Here is a 14,041-nt window from a genome sequence, read left to right as displayed (position 1 = left end):
TATTCCTGTCCCCCTCACAGCAACCAGTTCATCGGTCTAAAACGTAAGCCTGAGGTTGTCTCACGTGCCTGCCAGCCCAGTAAACCTCCCCGTGGTGATTTAATCGACCACTTTCACCGTCTGGGGATTATCTACGTGGAGATTACTCCTGACGGGATTAAAAGTAACTTTCTTCTTCAGAAACGGCGTACGAACGTTGTTTCTTTATACCAGTTTCTGCTACGTAATGTGAAGCGTCTTGGTTATTGCTACGTAATATGGAGTGTGCTGGTTACTGCGAGGGGCTTGGACTTCCAGCAGGCGTGCGTGAGCGTGTTTGATAGGAGTGAATGGAGACAAATGGTTTTTAATACTTGACGTGCTGTTGGAGTGTGAGCAAAGTAACATTTATGAAGGGATTCAGGGAAACCGGCAGGCCGGACTTGAGTCCTGGAGATGGGAAGTACAGTGTCTGCACTCTGAAGGAGGGGTGTTAATGTTGCAGTTTAAAAACTGTAGTGTAAAGCACCCTTCTGGCAAGACAGTGATGGAGTGAATGATGGTGAAAGTTGTTTCTTTTTCAGCCACCCTGCCTTGGTGGGAATCGGACCTAGTGTGAATTAATAATAAAAATATATATATATATATATATATATATATATATATATATATATATATATATATATATATATATATATATATATATATATATATATATATATATATATAACTTTCATTCATTTTGAATTAAAATCTTCTATTCGACACTTGCCAGTGAGTTTTTGGCACTCCTGGAGAGAAGACTTGAAGGCACCACCACTCCTGGTATACTTGGCGGCACTCAGTGCCCGAGGCATCATGTGCTCTTTTCAACGTGACACGATTTAGGTCCCAGACCGCAGTCCTGTGACCTGTGGAATAAAGACACGTGTGGAGTCACGGGCAGCTTCGTAAGTCAGAGGGAGAGATCATGTGTTTAAAGTTTCTCTGTGAAGTTATTGCCGTCGTCAGGGAATGAGGTAGTGAAAATTATATATAGGAAAGAGAGAGAGAGAGAGAGAGAGAGAGAGAGAGAGAGAGAGAGAGAGAGAGAGAGAGAGAGAGAGAGAGAGAGAGGGGAGAGAGAGAGAGAGAGAGAGAGAGAGAGAGAGAGAGAGAGAGAGAGAGAGAGAGAGAGAGAGAGAGAGAGAGAGAGAGAGAGAGAGAGAGAGAGAGAGAGAGAGAGAGAGAGAGAGAGAGAGAGAGAGAGAGAGAGAGAGAGAGAGAGAGAGAGAGAGAGAGAGAGAGAGAGAGAGAGAGAGAGAGAGAGAGAGAGAGAGAGAGAGAGAGAGAGAGAGAGAGAGAGAGAGAGAGAGAGAGAGAGAGAGGGTGAGTGAGAGAGAGAGAGAGAGAGAGAGAGAGAGAGAGAGAGAGGGAGAGAGAGAGAGAGAGAGAGAGATAGAGAGAGAGAGAGAGAGAGAGAGAGAGAGAGAGAGAGTGAGAGAGAGAGAGAGAGAGAGAGAGAGAGAGAGAGAGAAACGTGGCGAAACGTTGCACATATGTCTAATTTATCAACATGTCGGTTCTATGAACCATTCATCTACAAACTTATATACTTACATTCATGAATATATATGTATATATATATGTATATATATATATATATATATATATATATATATATATATATATATATATATATATATATATATATATATATATATATATATATATATATATATATATATATATATATATACCTGGAGGTTATTCCGGGGATCAACGCCCCCGCGGCCCGGTCCATGACCAGGCCTCCAGAAATATTCCAGAAAAAATATTCCAGAAATAATAAATTATGTAGAACAGGACGATAAATTAAGCATGATTAGGGTCACAATAACATGGTCGTTAGACAAATAAATAAATTAAAACCTAACAGATCTCCAGGCCCTGATGAACTGTATGCAAGGGTTCTAAAGGAATGTAAAGAGGAGCTTAGCAAATCTTCGGCTAATCTAATAGTGCCTGATAAGTGGAAAATGGCAAATGTGATACCTATTTTCAAAGCAGGTGACAGGTCCTTAGCTTCAAACTATAGACCAATAAGCCTAACCTCCATAGTGGGAAAATTTATGGAATCAATAATTGCCGAGGCAATTCGTAGCAATCTTGAAAAGCATAAATCAACGAATCTCAGCATGGTTTTACAAAAGGGCGTTCCTGCCTTATGAATTTATTAACTTTTTTCTCTAAGGTGTTTGAGGAGGTAGATCATGGTAATGAATATGATATTGTGTATATGGACTTCAGAAAAGCTTTTGATAGAGTTCCACATCAGAGATTATTGAGGAAAATTAAGGCACACGGAATAGGAGAAATTTTTTTCTGGACAGGCATGGTTGACAGATAGGTAGCAGAGAGTTTGCATAAATGGGGAGAAATCAGAGTGGGGAAGCGTCACGAGCGGTGTTCCACAAGGGTCAGTGTTGGGCCATTTGTTGTTCACAGTCTACATAAACGACACAGATGAACGAATAAACAGCGACATCAGCAAGTTTGCCGATGACACCAAAACAGACCGTCGAATTCATTCTGACGAGGACATTAGAGCACTCCAGGAATATTTAAATAGACTGATGCAGTGTTCGGAGAAGTGGCAGATGCAGTTTAACATAGACAAATGCAAAGTTCTAAACATTGGACAGGAAAATTACCATGCCACATATAAACTAAATAATGTAGATCTTAATATTACTATTACTGATTGAGAAAAGGATTTAGGAGTTCTGGTTAGCAGTAATCTAAAACCAAGACAACAGTGCATAAGTGTTCGCAATAAAGCGAACAGAATCACTGGGTTCATATCAAGAAGCATAAATAATAGGAGTCCTCAGGTTGTTCTTCAACTCTATACATCCTTGGTTAGGCCTCATTTAGATTATGCTGCACAGTTTTGGTCACCGTATTACAGAATGGATATAAATTCTCTGGAAAACATACAAAGGAGGATGACGGAGTTGATTCCATGTATCAGAAATCTTCCCTCTGAGGATAGACTGAGGACCCTGAATCGGCACTGTCCAGAAAGGCGTAGAATTAAGGGGGATAAGATTGAGGTGTAGAAATGGAAAACAGGAATAAAAAAGGGGATGTAAATAGCATGCTAAAAATATCGAGCCAAGACAGGACTCGCAGCAATGGTTTTAAATTGGGAAAATTCAGATTCAGAAAGGATATTGGAAAGCACTGGTTTGGTAATAGATCATTGAAACAAACTTCCGAGCACCGGTATAGAAGCTAAAACCTTGTGAAGTTTTAAAAATGAGTTAGATAAATACATGAGTGGGTGTGAGTTGGACCTGACTAGCCGTGCTCCTTCCTTAAGTGAATGTGATCTGACCTGACTAGGTTGGGTCACTAGCTTGAGCCGGTAGGAGACTTAGACCTGCCTCGCATGGACCAGTAGGACTGCCGCAGTGTTCCTTCTTTCTTATATATATATATATATATATATATATATATATATATATATATATATATATATATATATATATATATATATATATATATATATATATATATATATATGTGTGTGTGTGTGTGTGTGTGTGTGTGTGTGTGTGTGTGTGTGTGTGTGTGTGTGTGTGTGTGTGTGTGTTTGTATTGTTGCAGTACCTTCTGAATATATTAATACTAGATTATATATCCGAGAATACATACTTGCGCTGTTCTCGTGAGGTGGAATGAAAGAGGAAGGAAACTGAGGTGCCTGGCACTATGCTGAGGCAGGGAGGGAGAAAGTAGTGGTGCCTGGCACTATGTTGGGGCAGGGAGGAAGTAGGGGTGCCTGGCACTAAGCTGAGGCAGGGAGGAAGTAGGGGTGCCTTGCACTATGCTGAGGTAGGGAGGGAGGGATTTAGGAAGTAGAGGTGCCTGGCACTATGTTAAGTGGGTTATAAATGGTATTTCTGCATTCATCGACACACACACAAACACTCACACACACACACACACACACACACAGACACACACACACACACACACACAGGCCAACTACTCAAGTCAAAGTTGCCTTTCCCTATCCAACACAACCACGAGATGCAAATAAACAACACACACTATCCCTCCTTCCACAATAACAACCCCTCCTTCCTCAATAACAACCCCTCCTTCCTCAATAACAACCCCTCCTTCCTCAATAACAACCCCTCCTTCCTCAATAACAACCCCTCCCTCCACAATAACAACCCCTCCTTCCACAATAACAACCCCTCCTTCCACAATAACAACCCCTCCTTCCTCAATAACAACCCCTCCTTCCACAATAACAACCCCTCCCTCCTCAATAACAACCCCTCCCTCCACAATAACAACCCCTCCCTCCACAATAACAACCCCTCCCTCCACAATAACAACCCCTCCCTCCACAATAACAACCCCTCCTTCCACAATAACAACCCCTCCATCCACAATAACAACCCCACCTTCCAAAATAACAACCCCTCCATCCACAAAAACAACCCCTCCCTCCACAATAACAACCCCTCCCTCCACAATAACAACCCCTCCCTCCACAATAACAACCCCTCCCTCCACAATAACAACCCCTCCCTCCACAATAACAACCCCTCCCTCCACAATAACAACCCCTCCCTCCACAATAACAACCCCTCCCTCCACAATAACAACCCCTCCTTCCACAATAACAACCCCTCCTTCCTCAATAACAACCCCTCCCTCCACAATAACAACCCCTCCTTCCACAATAACAACCCCTCCTTCCTCAATAACAACCCCTCCCTCCACAATAACAACCCCTCCCTCCACAATAACAACCCCTCCCTCCACAATAACAACCCCTCCCTCCACAATAACAACCCCTCCCTCCACAATAACAACCCCTCCCTCCACAATAACAACCCCTCCCTCAACAATAACAACCCCTCCCTCCACAATAACAACCCCTCCCTCCACAATAACAACCCCTCCTTCCACAATAACAACCCCTCCCTCCACAATAACAACCCCTCCCTCCACAATAACAACCCCTCCCTCCACAATAACAACCCCTCCCTCCACAATAACAACCCCTCCCTCCACAATAACAACCCCTCCATCCACAAAAACAACCCCTCCCTCCACAATAACAACCCCTCCCTCCACAATAACAACCCCTCCCTCCACAATAACAACCCCTCCCTCCACAATAACAACCCCTCCCTCCACAATAACAACCCCTCCCTCCACAATAACAACCCCTCCTTCCACAACAACAACCCCTCCTTCCACAATAACAACCCCTCCCTCCACAATAACAACCCCTCCTTCCACAACAACAACCCCTCCTTCCACAATAACAACCCCTCCCTCCACAACAACAACCCCTCCTCCCACAACAACAACCCCTCCTTCCACAATAACAACCCCTCCTTCCACAACAACAACCCCTCCTTCCACAATAACAACCCCTCCCTCCACAACAACAACCCCTCCTCCCACAACAACAACAACCCCTCCTTCCACAATAACAACCCCTCCCTCCACAATAACAACCCCTCCTTCCACAACAACAACCCCTCCTTCCACAATAACAACCCCTCCCTCCACAACAACAACCCCTCCTCCCACAACAACAACCCCTCCTTCCACAATAACAACCCCTCCCTCCACAACAACAACCCCTCCTCCCACAACAACAACCCCTCCTTCCACAATAACCCCTCCCTCCACAATAACAACCCCTCCTTCCACAATAACAACCCCTCCCTCCACAACAACAACCCCTCCTCCCACAACAACAACCCCTCCTTCCACAATAACAACCCCTCCCTCCACAACAACAACCCCTCCTCCCACAACAACAACCCCTCCTTCCACAATAACAACCCCTCCCTCCACAACAACAACCCCTCCTCCCACAACAACAACCCCTCCTTCCACAATAACAACCCCTCCCTCCACAACAACAACCCCTCCTCCCACAACAACAACCCCTCCTTCCACAATAACAACCCCTCCCTCCACAACAACAACCCCTCCTCCCACAACAACAACCCCTCCTTCCACAACAACAACCCCTCCTCCCACAACAACAACCCCTCCTTCCACAATAACAACCCCTCCCTCCACAACAATAACCCCTCCTCCCACAACAACAACCCCTCCTTCCACAACAACAACCCCTCCTCCCACAACAACAACCCCTCCTTCCACAATAACAACCCCTCCCTCCACAACAACAACCCCTCCTTCCACAATAACAACCCCTCCCTCCACAACAACAACCCCTCCTTCCACAATAACAACCCCTCCCTCCACAACAACCCCTCCTTCCACAATAACAACCCCTCCCTCCACAACAACAACCCCTCCTTCCACAATAACAACCCCTCCCTCCACAACAACAACCCCTCCTTCCACAACAACAACCCCTCCTCCCACAACAACAACCTCTCCTTCCACAATAACAACCCCTCCCTCCACAACAACAACCCCTCCTCCCACAACAACAACCCCTCCTTCCACAACAACAACCCCTCCTCCCACAACAACAACCCCTCCTTCCACAATAACAACCCCTCCCTCCACAACAACCCCTCCTCCCACAACAACAACCCCTCCTTCCACAACAACAACCCCTCCTCCCACAACAACAACCCCTCCTTCCACAATAACAACCCCTCCTTCCACAATAACAACCCCTCCCTCCACAACAACCCCTCCTTCACAATAACAACCCCTCCTTCCACAACAACAACCCCTCCTCCCACAACAACAACCCCTCCTTCCACAATAACAACCCCTCCTTCCACAATAACAACCCCTCCCTCCACAACAACCCCTCCCTTCACAATAACAACCCCTCCTTCCACAACAACAACCCCTCCTCCCACAACAACCCCTCCTTCCACAAAAACAACCCCTCCTCCCACAACAACAACCCCTCCTTCCACAATAACAACCCCTCCTTCCACAATAACAACCCCTCCCTCCACAACAACCCCTCCCTTCACAATAACAACCCCTCCTTCCACAATAACAACCCCTCCTTCCACAGCAACAACCCCTCCTTCCACAACAACAACCCCTCCTCCCACAATAACAACCCCTCCTCCCACAATAACAACCCCTCCTCCCACAATAACCACTCTTCCACGAACCCTTACATTTCCCCCTCACTGCCCCTCTCATTAACGCACACTCAGCGCCTCTCTCCCTCCCTAGAAACCCATTGTAAAACTTTCACCATAATCCAACTTAATCTTGCTCAACTCATCCTGGGGTCAGCTTAAACTTAGTTGATGTTGCTTAGCAATAGTGGGGAGTGTTGGCTCGGTGGTGCACACGCTGCTAGTTCTACAGTGATTATATTCGATGTTTGTATCAGTGTGGATATGTATTAGCTGCCATTCTGTCAGTCACTTGTCGATAAGACACTTGGCCTGTTGTGTGTGTGTGTGTGTGTGTGTGTGTGTGTGTGTGTGTGTGTGTGTGTGTGTGTGTGTGTGTGTGTACTCACCTAATTGTACTCACCTAATTGTGGTTGCAGGGGTCGAGACTCAGCTCCTGGCCCCGCCTCTTCACTGATCGCTACTGGGTCCTCTCTCTCTCTGCTTCCTGAGCTTTGTCATACCTCTTCTTAAAACTATGTATGGTTCCTACCTCCACTACTTCACTAGCTAGGCTATTCCACTTGCTGACAACTCTATGACTGAAGAAATACTTCCTAACGTCCCTGTGACTCGTCTGAGTCTTCAGCTTCCAGTTGTGACCCCTTGTCCCTGTGTCCCCTCTCTGGAACATCCTATCTCTGTCCACCTTGTCTATTCCCCGCAGTATCTTGTATGTCGTTATCATGTCTCCCCTGACCCTTCTGTCCTCCAGTGTCGTCAGTCCGATTTCCCTTAACCTTTCCTCGTACGACATTCCCTTGAGCTCTGGGACTAGCCTTGTTGCAAACCTTTGTACTTTCTCTAACTTCTTGACGTGCTTGACCAGGTGTGGGTTCCAGTCTGGTGCTGCATACTCCAGTATGGGCCTAACATACACAGTGTACAGTGTCTTGAACGATTCCTTATTAAGGTATCGGAACGCTATTCTCAGGTTTGCCAGGCTCCCTTATGCTGCAGCGGTTATTTGGTTGATGTGTGCCTCCGGTGATGTGCTCGGTGTTATGGTCACCCCAAGGTCTTTCTCCCTGAGTGAGGTCTGTAGTCTTTGTCCACCTAGCCTATACTCTGTCTGCGGTCTTCTTTGCCCCTCCCCAATCTTCATGACTTTGCATTTGGCTGGATTGAATTCGAGAAGCCAGTTACTGGACCACATGTCCAGCCTCTCCAGGTCTCTTTGCAGTCCTGCCTCATCCTCGTCCGATTTAATTCTTCTCATCAACTTCACGTCATCTGCGAACAGGGACACTTCAGAGTCTATTCCTTCCATCATGTCGTTCACATATATCAAAAATAGCACTGGTCCTAGAACTGACCTCTGTGGGACCCTGCTCGTAACAGGCGCCCACTGTGATACCTCTTCACGTACCATGACTCGTTGCTGCCTCCCTGTCAGGTATTCCCTTATCCATTGCAGTGCCTGATCCTCCAGCTTCTGCACTAATCTCTTGTGGGGAACGGTGTCAAAGGCCTTCCTGCAGTCTAGGAAAACGCAATCTACCCACCCCTCTCTCTCGTGTCTTACTTCTGTTACCTTGTCATAAAACTCCAGGAGGTTTGTGATACAAGATTTGCCTTCCATGAACCCATGCTGGTTTTCATTTATAATCTTGTTCGTTTCCAGGTGTTCGACCACTCTCCTCCTGATAATCTTCTCCATGACTTTGCACACAATACATGTCAGAGACACAGGTCTGTAGTTTAGTGCCTCGTTTCTGTTTCCTTTCTTAAATATGGGGACTACATTAGCTGTCTTCCATTTCTCAGGTAGTTGCCAAGTTTCAAGGGATGTGTTGAAGATTGTGGTTAGAGGCACGCACAGCATCTCTGCTCCTTCTCTAAGGACCCATGGGGAGATGTTGTCCGGTCCCATCGCCTTTGAGGTGTCAAGGTCACTTAAGAGCTTCTTCACCTCCTCCTCAGTTGTTCATATGTCATCCAACACTTGTTGGTATATTCCCTCTTGATGTTCCCTTCTGTGCTGTCTTCCCAGAGCCCTTCCTGTCTCTACTGTAAAAACTTCCTTAAATCTCCTGTTCAGCTCCTCACATACCTCCTGATCATTTCTTGTGAGTTCTCCACCTTCTGTCCTTAATCTGATCACCTGGTCTTTGACTGTTGTCTTCCTCCTGATGTGGCTATGAAACAGTTTCGGGTCAGTCTTGATTCTCGATGCTATGTCATTTTCATACTGTCGTTGGGCCTCCCTCCTTACCTGTGCGTACTCATTCCTGGCTCTGCGACTGATCTCCCTATTTTCGTGTGTTCTCTGCCTTCTGTACTTTTTCCATTCTCTATTGCATTTTGTTTTTGCCTCCTTACACCGTCTCGTTCTGGGGCTCGTTCTGGTCTTCCCGTTGTTACTGTTGCCCTTGGGAATAAACCTTTCCACTGCCTCCTTGCATTTTGTTGTTACATATTCCATCATTTCATTTACTGGCTTTTCTGCCAGTTCTCTGTCCCAATGGACCTCCCGCAGGAAGTTCTTCAACCCTATGTAGTCCCCTCTTTTATAGTCAGGCTTTGCCCATTGTTATTCTCTCCACTTGCAGCTCTACTATGTATTCAAAGCACAGAACCACGTGTTCGCTAGCTCCTATGGGACTCTCATACTTGATGTCCTCAATGTCTGAGCTGCCCAGGGTGAACACAAGGTTAAATCTTGCTGGTTCATCCTCCCCTCTCACTCTGGTAGTGTCCTTAGCATGTTGGTGCATGAGGTTTTCCAGCACCACGTCCAACATCCTGGCTCTCCATGTTTCGGGACCCCCATGTGGCTCCAGGTTTTCCCAGTCAATCTCCCTGTGGTTGAAATCCCCCATAACCAGCAACTTTGCTCTGCTGGAGTGAGCTCTTCTTGCCACCTCAGCAAGTGTGTCCACCATTGCTCTGTTGCTCTCTTCATATTCCTCTCTTGGCCTCCTGCAGTTCTGTGGTGGATTATACATCACTGCAATGACCACTGTGTTCCCCAGACTGAAGTGTACCTGCTATGTAGTCTCTTTCTCCCGTCTCATCTATGCCTTCCATTTTCTCGAATTTCCATCTGTTTTTTATGAGCAGAGCAACCCCACCTCCCCCCCTGCCTCTTCTATCTTTCCTCATGATCTGGTATCCTGGTGGGAAGATTGCATCTGTTATTGTCTCCATGAGTTTTGTTTCTGTAACTGCTATGATGTCTGGGGACTTCTCATTGATTCTTTCTTGCCATTCCTTATGTTTATTCGTTAATCCATCTGCATTTGTGTACCAAACCTTCAACTTCTGTTCTAATACTGTAACTGTGGTGTGGGGGGTGGAAACAGAGGGATCGGTGTGTGATGGTTGGTTTGGATTGTTCAGTTACCTTGGGGGTGTCGTGGCTGGAGTCCTTCTGCAGGTGTTTCTGGGGGGTGCGTTTGTCCTTCCATTTGATCCTGAGTTATTCTGCTCTCCTTTATCATTTCCTCCCATTTCTCCTTTCGTTTTTGAACTCTCTCTTTCATTGTCTTCCTTTCGTCCTGTGTTCTGTCTCGATCGAGGTACACACTCCGGAACTCCTACTTGCCTCTCAGCCGTGCTTTCTCATGCAGGATCATGGTTCGGGTTGATTCTGCCTTAAAAATTACTTTGAGAAGCCGATTTCTTTTCTTTGTGAACCACCCAATTCTCCGAAAATTTGCCACCTGGGTCATGTCCCCCTCGCCTATCACCTTCATGATATCTTCAATCGCTTTTTTCTCCTGCTTTCTTTCATCATAAGTTTCCCCTTTAGCTTCGTCTAGCGGCTCTAGCCCATAGACAAACACGGATCTCTCCCTTTCCACCTCCCACTGTGACTCCCATTGCATCCTCTGATGTGTTTTAGTTCCTTCCCGTGAAGTGTTCCTTCCTTCAGTCCCTTCCCTAGTTATGGCCCCTATGCTTCTTGGTTTGTCCTTCCTGCTCACCTGTTCCTGGCCCCCACAGGTATCTGTGTGTGTGTGTGTGTACTCACCTATTTGTGGTTGCAGGGGTCGATTCATAGCTCCTGGCCCCGCCTCTTCACTGATTGCTACTAGGTCCTCTCTCTCCCTGCTCCATGAGCTTTATCATACCTCGCCTTAAAACTATGTATGGTTCCCGCCTCCACTACTTCACTTTCTAGGCTATTCCACGGCTTGACTACTCTATGACTGAAGAAATACTTCCTAACATCCCTTTGATTTATCTGAGTCTTCAACTTCCAATTGTGACCTCTTGTGTCTGTGTCCCATCTCTGGAACATCCTGTCTTTGTCCACCTTGTCTATTCCGTGCAGTATTTTGTATGTCGTTATCATGTCTCCCCTGACCCTCCTGGCCTCCAGTGTCGTCAGGCCAATTTCCCTCAACCTTTCTTCGTAGGACAATCCCCGTAGCTCTGGGACTAGTCTTGTTGCAAACCTTTGCACTTTCTCTAATTTCTTGATGTGCTTGACTAGGTGTGGATTCCAAACTGGTGCTGCATACTCCAGTATGGGCCTGACGTAAATGGTATACAGAGTCTTGAACGACTCCTTACTGAGGTATCGGAACGCTATCCGTAGGTTTGCCAGGCGCCCGTATGCTGCAGCAGTTATCTGATTGATGTGCGCCTCAGGAGATATGCTCGGTGTTATACTCACCTCCAGATCTTTTTCCTTGAGTGAGGTTTGCAGACTTTGGCCATCTAAACCATATTGTGTCTGCGGTCTTCTTTGCCCTTCCCCAATCTTCATGACTTTGCATTTGGCGGGGTTAAACTCAAGGAGCCAGTTGCTGGACCAGGCTTGTAGCCTGTCCAGGTCTCTTTGTAGTTCTGCCTGATCCTCATCCGATTTGATTCTTCTCATTAACTTCACATCGTCCGCAAACAAGGACACTTCTGAGTCTATCCCTTCCGTTATGTCATTCACATATACCAAGAACGGCACAGGTCCAAGGACTGACCCCTGTGGAACCCCGCTTGTCACAGGCGCCCACTTTGACACCTCGTCACGTACCATGACTCGTTGTTGCCTCCCTGTAAGGTATTCTCTGATCCATTGCAGTGCCTTTCCTGTTATGTGTGCCTGATCCTCTAGCTTTTGCAGTAACCTCTTGTGAGGAACTGTGTCTAAGGCCTTCTTGCAGTCCAAAAAAATGCAGTCGATCCACCCCCATCTCTCTTATCTTACTTCTGTCACCTTGTCATAAAACTCTCGTAGGTTTGTGACACAGGATTTTCCTTCCCTGAAACCGTGCTGGTTGTCAATTATACACTTGTTTCTTTCCAGGTGCTCCACCACTCTCCTCCTGATGATCTTCTCCATGACCTTGCATACTATACACGTTAGTGATACAGGTTGTGTGTGTGTGTGTGTGTGTGTGTGTGTGTGTGTGTGTGTGTGTGTGTGTGTAATCACAGTCGGTCTCCAGGTCTTCATAAAACTCTTCAAAACTCTGACTGAGGAGTCACGTCGTTCTTGTCTTTTAATTACTTAAAGTGTAGATAAATTACAGGTATGTAATATACAACCATTGCCAGATAATGACAACAAAAATAATAATCTCGGCTTTAAAGTGGTGTGTCAACACTCTCTGTGAAGGTCGTCTTAGTACGCTCCTCCCCAGGAGGTCGTCTTAGTACTCTCCTCCCCAGGAGGTCATCTTAGTACTCTCCTCCCACAGGAGGTCGTCTTAGTACTCTCCTCCCCAGGAGGTTATCATAGTACTCTCCTCCCCAGGAGGTCATCTTAGTACTCTCCTCCCACAGGAGGTCGTCTTAGCACTCTCCTCCCCAGGAGGTTATCTTAGTACTCTCCTCCCCAGGAGGTCATCTTAGTACTCTCCTCCCACAGGAGGTCGTCTTAGCACTCTCCTCCCCAGGAGGTTATCTTAGTACTCTCCTCCCCAGGAGGTCATCTTAGTACTCTCCTCCCACAGGAGGTCGTCTTAGCACTCTCCTCCCCAGGAGGTTATCTTAGTACTCTCCTCCCCAGGAGGTCATCTTAGTACTCTCCTCCCACAGGAGGTCGTCTTAGCACTCTCCTCCCCAGGAGGTTATCTTAGTACTCTCCTCCCCAGGAGGTCATCTTAGTACTCTCCTCCCACAGGAGGTCGTCTTAGCACTCTCCTCCCCAGGAGGTTATCTTAGTACTCTCCTCCCCAGGAGGTCATCTTAGTACTCTCCTCCCCAGGAGGTCATCTTAGCACTCTCCTCCCCAGGAGGTTATCTTAGTACTCTCCTCCCCAGGAGGTCATCTTAGTACTCTCCTCCCACAGGAGGTCGTCTTACCACTCTCCTCCCCAGGAGGTTATCTTAGTACTCTCCTCCCCAGGAGGTTATCTTAGTACTCTCCTCCCCAGGAGGTCATCTTAGTACTCTCCTCCCACAGGAGGTCGTCTTACCACTCTCCTCCCCAGGAGGTTATCTTAGTACTCTCCTCCCCAGGAGGTCATCTTAGTACTCCCCTCCCCAGGAGGTTATCTTAGTACTCTCCTCCCCAGGAGGTTATCTTAGTACTCTCCTCCCCAGGAGGTCGTCTTAGTACTCTCCTCCCCAGGAGGTCATCTTAGTACTCTCCTCCCCAGGAGGTCATCTTAGTACCCTCCTCCCCAGGAGGTTATCTTAGTACTCTCCTCCCCAGGAGGTCATCTTAGTACTCTCCTCCCCAGGAGGTCATCTTAGTACTCTCCTCCCCAGGAGGTCATCTTAGTACTCTCCTCCCCAGGAGGTTATCTTAGTATTCTCCTCCCACAGGAGGTCGTCTTAGCACTCTCCTCCCCCAGGAGGTTGTCTTAGTACTCTCCTCCTCCAAGACGTCGTCTTAGTACTCTCCTCCCCCAGGAGGTCGTCTTAGTACTCTCCTCCTCCAAGAGGTCGTCTTAGTACTCTCCTCCTACAGGAGGTCGTCTTAGTACTCTCCTCCCCAGGAGGTCATCTTAGTACTCTCC

Source organism: Cherax quadricarinatus, chromosome 14 (assembly GCF_038502225.1).
Source record: "Cherax quadricarinatus isolate ZL_2023a chromosome 14, ASM3850222v1, whole genome shotgun sequence".
Taxonomy (NCBI): Eukaryota; Metazoa; Arthropoda; class Malacostraca; order Decapoda; family Parastacidae; genus Cherax; species Cherax quadricarinatus.
Note: the sequence above shows the minus strand (reverse complement) of the source record.